Raw genomic sequence first — 11000 nt, forward strand, 5'->3', positions numbered from 1 at the left:
CCATATCGATAGCCTGCTCAAAAATGCACCCTTGAATTGTTTCTGTCTTGCAGTCTCATCCGTTATTCCCTAGAACAACTTCTGAAAGAGAAAAAAGTCTTTGTCTCAGTTTCTGCTCTCCAGAGGTAACCCAAAGGTAAAGTAAGTATACCACATCACACTCTAAAAGTAGCAGCAGAACATATCAAATGGGAATGGTTCATTTTGCTTTGAGAAAATTCTTTTATGGGGCTCTTTGGCTTTTCAAAGGCAAGACTTAGACTCTAATCTAGAAGAAAAACCATCAGCTATGGGAATCATGCAACAAGTTAAAATATAAGTGTTTTCTACATGCAGAGATGTTAAGAGATGTTATTCTGATATTAACCTAAGTAAAATAATCTACAAACTTCAACAGTCATCTGATATTACTTGTTTTATGGCCATTCTAAGGCCAGGCCTTGGGGAGGAGCTAAGTGTATAGATAGAAAAGCAAGGAGAAAGGAAAGGAGCCTCTGGCATGGGTGAGGGCATGGGCCCCAGAAAATCGCAGGAGACCTAGGTCTAAGGGGGAAATTGGCCAGAGGGCTCACCTGTGATAGAGCAGGACCAATAGACTTCATGACCAGCGCCTGCTCTAGAGCTGCGTGTGTTGCACAGCTCTCATTATCTCTGCAATCTTCAGTAAAGCTGCTTAACCTTGGAAACCTAATGTGACTCCTGTGACAACCTGGGGAACAGAAGAAGAGTCTGTGTCTGTGCTTGGGGAAGAAGGAGGAGCCATAGCCTATAGAATTGTTACCTGGAAGGCCAGTGGAAATAATAGAGCAGTCTGGGGGTAGTACAGCCTGGAAGAAGACTGGACAGACAATGAATGGAACATCTAAGAACCTACCAGGAATCCACAAAACAATCCAGTGGCAGGGTTTCCTATAGTTACACAGGAAATAGATTTGAACAGTTCTATTTAAATACTCAAGATAGAAATAAGAGAACTTGAGAACATTTTGCTAACATATACAAATATGGAGTTAAAGAAATGGGCAGGGAGTATGTTATTTGTACATTTCATATACAGCCCTGAATATTCCTAAAATATTTGTTAGGTATCCATTATGTGTCAGATACTATTCTAGGCACTGGGGGGAAAAGTGGTGAATAAAACAGAAAAAATTTTTAAAAATTCTAGGGAGGGGAGACAGAAAAACATACTAAAACATAGAGCCCGTTGGCGGGAGCTAGGAGTGCTGAGGAAGCAGAGCAATTGGAAATGTTGACACTATTTCTATCTTTCTTGAGAAAGAGCAGGTTTTGTGAACTTAACCTGTTTTATGCATCCAGAGTGTATTAGTTGTTGAAATAAATTTCGGGCAATGACTCAAATCATTTTATGTTTTCTATGGCAGAAGTAAGGAACCCAGTGAAAAAGACAGAGAGAAGTATGGACAAAAAACAGATTCTAAACCTGTTTTGTTTTGTTTTATTTTTGGTAGTAGTTGTTTATTTTTGAAAACATTCAAACCCCCCGTATTGGTGGCTGCTATTATGAGATAAATAAACTGAGAAACAACAAGACAATTTGGTCTCTACAATTTGTTTAGTTTTGACTAAATATTTGCCTTGGAAGAAGTATGTGTACAATATTCATTTTAAAAGATACAACAGTCACCTCGTTACTTGGAGTTTTACTTGAGGCTTGAATGAGACTGAAACCACCTGGACACGACTAGAAGATACATCAAGGAACAGAAAGGTAGGTCCATTCTGTCCTTGACACTTCATTTTAATTTAGTCACTTTGCATTGAGGCTTTGCCACCTCCCCAGGAGACTGGAGATTTTCTATTGCCTAACACTGGAAAATAGGTTTATGAGATATATTAGAAAATGTTGATGATGTCTTATAAGCTTGCCCGTTTGAGTCATTTGCTCTGTTCTGTTGTACCATCCCTGTCCAGTGCCTTTGGCTATTTCTCAGGAGCTGTGGCCCATCTCACCTTCTACCTTAGCTGCTGTAGATTTCATTCATTGAAAAATATGTTAGTGCCCCCTAATGAAGTAATAGATTAAGGTAGCCTTCATGCATTGCTGCCAAAAATCATTCGGTGTAAGGTTGATGGGAGATTTTATGATGGGTGGTTATATGGTTTCACTGCATCCCGCCCAAATCTCATCTTGAGTTGTAGTTTCCATAATCCCTGCACGGGAGTGATTAGGTGGAGATAATTGAATCATGGGAGCAGTTTCCCCCATCCTGCTCTCATGATAGTGAGTGAGTTCTCATGAAATCTGACGGTTTTATAAGGGGCTTCCCCCTTCTCTGGGCACTCATTCGCCTGCCGCCCTATGAAGAAGTGCTTTCTGCCATGATTATAAGTTTCCTGAGGCCTCCCCAGCCATGTGGAACTGTGAGTCAATTAAACCTCTTTTCTTTATAAATTACCCAGTCTTAGGAATTCCTTCATAGCAATGTGAGAACGGACTAATACAGGTGACTAATACATCACCTGGGAAGCTACCCACTGATTAACCCAATATTATGTGCTTTGGATATTATGCGATAGTAAGGACACGGCACCACTCATGGAGTCTTACTGACTATAAATTTGAATCAATCTAATCAAGTATCTAGATCTAACTAGTGTGCAAGAAATACAGGAAATAGAGAAACAAGTTAAGCCATACTATGAGGTAGTGATTAACTAAATCCATTCCTCATAATAAAAATAACAGAATACTCAAGTTAAAAGTGGAGGAGGGAGGCACTTATAGAATAAAAGAAAGTTAAGAGAAATAATAATAAAATGCAATCATGTCATATGATACACAGAGTTCAGCCAAACTGGACATTTTAGTCATTGAAGTGGCCACAAATCTGTATGTCCAAGCAACATTTCTCACCATAGTTTCTCTCCAGAAGACAAGTCATATCTAGTTCTATTTAGGATTCTGCTTCCTCTCCTTTTATGATCTCTTAGCTAAAATCCTGACTGTCACTGGGTGATGACTTAATCTTTGTTATTAAAACACCTCTTGTGACTAATAAAATAAGCATGGGCAATAGCATACTTCAACGCTTCAATCTTGGAGAAAATGCTGTAGAACTGGCTTGGTAATACGGTTTCCAAGGAAATTCAAAAATGGCTCATAGTATTTTCAAAACTTGGCAACCAAATAAGGGCTTTGAAGGTTTTAACTCACGCATCCACACCCACACTGTAACTCATTTCAGCCCCCACATCCAGAGACTCAGCTTTTGGTTGGCATCTGAAACTTGACTTATCACCAAACCGCATGCCCAAGAGGGTACATGTTAGAGACTGGTATTAAATAATTAGCCATCAGACCTTGAGTAGTGCCATTTTGTCTTTCTGCATATGGATTTGATCACTCCCTACTCAAACCTAAGAAACTTGAAATAGTAGTGATATTTCATACAAATTATACTTGGAGCATAGCTGCATTCAGCCCACAATTTCTAAGTTGCCTGAGACAGAAATGTGTCAGCAAAGAGTCTAATGCATAGCTTAAAATGATTGATTCAAGACTAAATCAGCAACGCTAATTTCTTGCAATGCTAGTTACATATGGTTGCATTAATATTCCCTTCTCAGAAATCCAGCTGAGAATCATTATTTAATGAAAGGCTTACAAATTGCATCCTATTTAACATCTTTCATTGCAGATTCTTTTGTAGAAATGCAGAAAACATGCAAGTGACCATGTAAATTCTGTTGCATTTGCAATGTGCTGGGTAATTTTCTTGATGTATACATAAAATATATATGTATATATGTGTGTAATGCATTTATATGCATATATTTTATATGTATACCTATATACAATATGATGCCTATACATTACATATTACACAATTACATATAATATATAATAGTTTATATAGAATATATTATATATATGTCAAGAGATCATTCCGATTGGTGATTTCTAAATTAATGAATTTAAAGGGCAGATTAAAAGAGAGAGATTAGAATTTGAGTTTTCATTATCTAACTACCCTAGGTTTGAACACTAGCTACATCATTCATTAAATGCATGTCCTTAACCAATTTTAATCTCTAATCTTTAGTTTCCTCATCTTTAAAATAACAATAATAATATCTACTTCCCAGAGTGTTGCTATAAAGATGAAATGAAAACAAATCAAGTAAAGTATCTCACACAGTACAAGAGCTCAATAAACATTAGCTCTGTTTCTAATGTAAAAGCAACAAAAAGAAGATTTATGGCTTGTTACAGAATAAATTGCAGTGTTTATGAATTTGTAGTTATTGAAGAGTTCAGCCTAAGTAGGGAGATGAACCAAAGACCTGTGGATAGTCTGGAGACAGACTGGAAAGGAAAAAAGTTTATAAAGGCATTCATGTTTAAGCAATAAATATGTTAGAGTTTTTCTTTAAGGCCAAGATAAACTACCTGATTTCAATTATATGTGTATATAGTCATATAATACGTGGTTTTTATATAAAGTAATATATATTATTTTTGCTACTTTGATAATAATGTTAACTAAATAGCAAGTTTTCAGGTAGAACATTATTATTTAATAACTTCATATTTCTTACACTTAAAAAATTAACAGGACACATGGTGGGGAACAACACACACCAGGGTGGAGGGTGAGGGGAGGGAGAGTATCATAAAGCATAGCTAATGGATGCTGGGCTTAATACTTTGGTGATGGGTTGATCTGTGCAGCAAACCACCATAGCACACGTTTGTCTATATAACAAACCTGCACATCCAGCACATATACCCCTGAACTTAAAAGTTGGAAAGTATATATATTTGATTAAATGTATGTTAAATATATGATTTCATTATTTCAGGAAGGTATATATAAACATATATATGGTTATAAACATATATATGTCAAACATATATATAATGTGTATATATGTTTATAAACATATATCAAACATATATAATGTGTATATATATGTTTATAAACATATATATGTCAAACATATATATAATGAACTTGGCTTTTCTCTCACCAAAAAAACAGACACAAAAAATTTTGCATTTTGCACAAGCAGAATCATGAACTTAACTATTTGGGGGTAAACATTTTTCAAAGTAGTCACTGAAATGGATAGTGGAAGACCAGTAAACCCTCTGGAAAGAATGTGAGGAGACAAAGGCCCCACATACTCCATCAAGAAAGTAATTATCAATTTCTCTGTAAAGTTTCTAAAGGGAACCATCACCAGAGAAATTTCATAGAGTAGAATCCTTATTAGTACAAAAGTTGTGGCTATCTTGACACTTGGCCACTTCATTAATTACTGTGATTCAATTAAGGCAGTTTTTTAAAGATAAGAGGAGAGTTGACTGATTTTTTTCAATGAATTAATTAATTTTTGTTTGGCGTAAATATTCTTATATTATTTTTTAAATTATTTAACAACATCAATAACAGTCATAGCTTTATTTGTTTTATAGAATGCTTCCCCATAGGTTATATTCTTAACTACCACAGTGGCATTTGAGCTACACATTGCAGACTTAATTTGTAAAAAATTGAGGCTGAGAGATCACACGACTCCTCCAGATTTTCACAGTGCATAAATAGCAACTCCAGAGATGTCCCCACACAAGCATCTTCTTTCTGCAGAATTGTCTGGGTGTTTGAGGCATGCATTCTTCATAAGTTAGGTATTTTAAAATCAGAAGTGAGTCAATGACAGACTTTCTTTCTTTAAAAAGGAAAAAAATAGTGGTTTATAATATTTTAAATTAGGAGTAATTAAAATGTCCCACAGAAAGCCCTGTGCTGATTCTAACTTCCACTTAGTGAAACTGAAATAATCTAACTCCAGAGGAAGCTTCAAGCAATTGAAAGAAGCCATGAGCCTCCCATTTAAACCAGGAGCTCAGTGTCCATCTCTGCTGTCAGAAATTTGAAGAACATTCATATTTTCCATTTGCTTTATCAATAGCTACCTCAATGTTTCTAAACTATCCATCACAATAGTGCCTAAGTAATTAGACAGAGGTGCTCTGGCACTGTGTTATTTAAACATTATTTCCATGCAGCACAGTAAGCCCTACCATGTGTTATTATTTTGATGGGCTTCTCACCACTTAAATGATGAAAGAGAAAAATTACAATTTCCTCTAAATTCATTTGTAGATACTTGCACAAATAATATTTGGCCATGGTCATCATAGTGAACACTGGCTGTATGTCAACTAAATCCTTGGAGATAATTTCAGCTCAATTGATGGTCCTAGTTAATTTCCCATAGGCAATTGTGAGAACTCTCTTCTTCCAAGTTTGTTGGTTTGTTTGCTTGTTGGTTTGTTTTTTAGTGTTGGAAATCACTTGCAAATTTACTTATTTTATTGGTTCTTTTTTTTATTGCATTATCTATGGTCTACATTAAAAGAAAAAAAAATCCTAGGTGGTCTTAAACCATTGTAATTAAGTTTGGAGACTGGCTCTTTGCATATTCACCAGATAAGAAAAAAATGTGTGAAATTTGGGAGATGTTTAATCTAGGGCAGGTGTTGGAAAATTACAAATAAGTACCAACAGATTGCTTTATAAATAATGTTATAGTGGATCATAGCCCTGTTCATTTACATATCACCTATGTTCACTTTCACCCTTTGATGGCAGCGTCAAGTAGTTGTGACAGAGGCTACGTAGGGCAAAAAAAAAACTTAAAAGATTTTCTAACTGGCCCTTTAAGAAAAGGTTTACAGACCCTTGAGCTAGAAGGAACTTTGGCTCCTGGCAGTAGTTTAAGATACATATATATATATTTTAACAAGCTTGTTTTAGCTGGTCTTCTTTTAGCTAGGAATCCAACACTTCGTCTCATCCCAGGACTTGTAATTGATGATGACAGTGATGTCCATGAGGCACTGGAAAGCCTTGAAGCACCTTCTGAATCAGCAAAGATTAAATCTCATTCACTATGGGTCTCTGTTGTCCAGATTCATAGCCTTAAAATTGAAAGGGACCTTCAGCATCATCTTTCACAAAAAAAATGGAAATCTTTTCCACTATATGCCTTACATGTGGGCTTTCAGTCTCTAATTATAGACCCAGTGGAAGCAGGTGAACAACTTCTCATAGTATCCATACTATTTGTGGCAGCTCTCGCTCTTTTACTATCGATTGGATTGTTTTTCCCCCACACTGAGTTAATATTTCTTTCCTTGCCACTCATTTGCCCTATTATAATATTTTGACTGTTAGTAAATTATAAATGATATATCAGAATATCCGTACTTTTTTGTTGTTGTTGTCAGAGTCTCACTCTGTCGCCCAGGCTGGAGAGCAGTGGTGTGATTTCGGCTCACTACAACCTCCATCTCCTGGGTTCAAGTGATTCTCCCACCTCAGCCTCCCGAGTAGCTGGGGTTACAGGCACGTGCCACCATGTCTGGCCTAATTTTTGTATTTTTAGTAGAGACCAGATTTCACCATGTTGACCAGGCTGGTCGCGAACTTCTGGACTCCAGTGATCTGCCTTCCTCGGCCTCCCAAAATGCTAGGAGGACTGAGCTACCACACCCGGCCTGTACTTTTTATTAACAAGAATATTAATTAAGCAGAGCATTCCATCCTTCCACTCTGCTTTATAGTAGATAATGTTGTTCTTGAGTAACAGATGCAGGTTTTGGAATCAGAGAGACTTGTGTTCAACTTCCACTTTCCCCACTAAAAAATGGTTTGGCCATAGAAAATTGCTTTAACTTCTCTGAACATTGATTTCTTCATTTGCTAAACAGAGAAAAAAAGCCTGAGAATCTGAAAGAAGGTACATAGGATCCAACATGGTGCCTGACATTAAGAAGCTATTAGTAGTAGTAGGAAGTAGCAGGCGTTTTAAATGTACCATGTGCAAATGTGCAAGTGCCAGAGCATTCCAAGCCCCAAACATAAAGCAGAGGCAGCATTTGGAGCATTTTAGGAACTAAAGATTATGCTAAATTTAAGACTTTATTTGAAAAGACTAACATTATCTCATATATGTCATAAACATTCCAGGGCAAGAATTAATCTATCTTGTTCTCTGTATGCCACGGTGCAAAACTGGGAGCTTGGTGCTTACTTTTAGCTCATGAAGATCCCCAAGGAGTAAGCGGTGTAAATATTAGACATTCTAAATGTACACAAAGGGATATTTCAAGAAGCGCACTCACCTTTTCAATTCAGATAAAAATAAATTATGCAAATAAAGAAAATGGTTAACCCATCAAGGGCCAGATTATGAGAGTATCTGTTTCTGTTATCTGGAATTACTGTGTTTTATGAAATCCAGCCATGTCTGTGGTGTCTGATTTTAATACGGCAATTCTCTCCTATTCTTGGTTCTTCTGTTTTAGGCAACATATTGAATCTCTTGGGAGAAACTCATCCTGTATCTGCTCGATTGAAAACATGAGGGTGCACATTCCAAGCTGCATATGCTCAGGTCCGAGTTTCCAAGGAAACAAGGGAATGCTCATCTATCTACAAAACTGAACTGATGAATCACTTTCAGCTTGTTACAAATCTTGATTCTGAATCAAACTCCAGTGTGCAGTCTAAAAATTGTCACTGTCTTGTCATTTCTGCCGAGCAAACCCCTGATGCTATGAGGCTGGCAGTTGGGCAGGGATTCCCTGAGTTGTGCACTCTAATTTTTTCCTCTGCGCTGTTAGTGAAATACTGTCATTGAGAACCAGCTCCACATTGCACCTATGTGAGAAGGCCTTGGTTTCCATTAGTAAAGTCAGACAGGGCTATGTGCATTTGGGATGCCCTGGTCAACCATATGGGAGGAAGCACAACGGTCCTCCCAGCTCTCACAGTGGCCACCAGCTCTCAGGCTCACAAACTAGGCAAAGTGAAGAGCAGCAGGACGACCTACTTCCCAACTTTCATAGGCATTCAAATCCTAGTGGGTGATGGTATTTCTGAAGGTCTTGTATACAGGACTTCCTGACCATTCTTTAGCATTTACTGATCAAAGTATTTCAGAAGTGTTATGTTGTTTGGCAATCACAACAAGTGTTGAGACAGATACTATGATTATCTTCATTCTCTAGAAACAGAGACACAGAGAAGTTAAGTAATTTCCCAAAGGTCACACAGTTTGTAAGTGATAAAACTGATTTGAAGCCAAACTGTGTCACCCCAAACTCATATTTTTAACACTTTAGTCCATCTTCTAAAAAGTTGACTACTCTGTTTTTCTCTGTTTCAAATTAGTATGCCCATTCACTTGTTCATTCATTCATTCATCCAGCAAACATGTGCCAGGCATCTATGCCAAGCTCTGTGGATATAGTATAATAGCAAACAAGAGAGATAAACTTTCTCAGGGAGCTTACATTTTGCAGAGGAGACTAAATAAATAAACAAGCACAAACAATGTAGAGATTGCAATATAATCCATCCCAACAAAGGAAATCGACACTAGTATGATAAAATTAAATTATAAAAGACCCCAGCATTTTCAAGGTACTGAAGGAGATGAGATGAAGCAGAGGTAGAGTGGGGTTGGATTATGCTGGACCACAGTGAACAGATTGGATTCTATTTTAAGTGAGGTGATAAATTCTTAAGGGTTTTAGTCATTTTTGAGGTAGAACTGTCTTTTGTTCCTATTGTAAAGAAACTACATAGGTAGGCATAAAATACACCTGTATGCCAGAGACAGAAAAATTTATATAATTCCCAGCTCCAATTCTATTTTTCTGGGATAATTTTAATTGTGTTTACGAAACATATCTCAATGTTCTTGAAAGACTGAAAACAACTCTTTTTATTATTTATTGACTTATTGATTTGTGGTTAAGGAAAAAGTAGACTGAAGTTAAAAAAAAAAAAAAAAAAGAGTGCAGGAGTATAATTGCACAAGAAGTGGGAGGAAGACTTGTTGAACAGGCAACAGCCTAAAGTGAGTATCCACGAGCGAGCTCAGTATGACCCTGCAGCTCCCCCATCACACTTGCACCCACCTCAAGGAATCCATTTCCATCTCTATGGAAAATCCCCGGGCTCCATGGGACACAGTCTTGTTTTGTTTTACATCTGTGTGTCCATGCCTAGCCAGTATCTTATTTAGTGGAGGCTTTCCATAGTATTTGTGGAGAGAAGGAAGAATGAAAGGAAGAAGAGAGGGAGGGTAAAAAGAAAGCGGGAGGAAAGAAGAAAGGTAAAAAGGAAGTAGCCCTCTTGGTTTTGCTTCTCCTTGGCTGTTTTGTTATTCTCAGTACTCCCCAACCCATCTTCCTGGGATAAGAAGAAAAAAAAAAAGACATCTAAAATGACACTTCCAAAAGATTAATATTTTCATTTCAACATTTCTGAAAGTATTTCAATGAAATTGCTTTCAAATGGTTTATTTTATATTAGATCATTGAGAGATAGATTAATGTCATAAACGTAGGTACTAGCAAGCAATATTTTTGTCTCCTATGTGCACATATTGTATATTTCATATACTCTGATAACTTGAAGTCACTAATTTAAGTCAAATTAGGGAAAGGGCAGTATAGTAATTGCTATATTTTCGGCTCTTTCTTGATAACAAATGCAGCTTCTTTTTTCCCCTCCACCCATATATAAGAGTGTTCTTTTTCCTTGGCTAAGATATAATAGCATTGCTCTACATGAACCAAAATATTTTTACTGGCTATGCTATTACTGAGAAATGCATTGGGAAAATCTAAAAATATTTCATCTTTATGTTGAAGAAAATAAACACAGTGGATTAGATAAAATTTGCACAGCTTTTGACATGTGCCATATGCAACATTTGGAAAACATCAAAAAAGAGGCTCTGACTTCTTCCAAGATCAGACTCTGGCACGGGAGGAGGACTGATCCACTACCCATTTTTCATTTTTATAAACCAGAATGCAACGGATTGTTCTACATATGTTTTTGTACACATACATGGTTAGATATCTATCTCTGTAGGTCAGATACTCAGTAAGAGAATTGCTGCTTCAAAGAATGTAACCTTAATTTTTGATAGACTCTGCAAAGTTGGCC

At 36.7% G+C, this 11000-nt stretch overlaps 1 long non-coding RNA gene across 1 annotated transcript; it reads left to right on the forward strand.

Moving 5' to 3' along the window:
* The first annotated feature begins 1387 nt into the window (after nucleotides 1-1387).
* On the forward strand, nucleotides 1388-8549 carry LOC112605221. The gene is made up of 2 exons (XR_003115375.1): nucleotides 1388-1732; nucleotides 8342-8549. It is a non-coding gene; the product is annotated as an uncharacterized LOC112605221 (long non-coding RNA).
* The last annotated feature ends 2451 nt before the right edge of the window (nucleotides 8550-11000 follow it).

This window comes from Theropithecus gelada, chromosome 13 (genome assembly GCF_003255815.1).
Source record: "Theropithecus gelada isolate Dixy chromosome 13, Tgel_1.0, whole genome shotgun sequence".
NCBI lineage: Eukaryota > Metazoa > Chordata > Mammalia > Primates > Cercopithecidae > Theropithecus > Theropithecus gelada.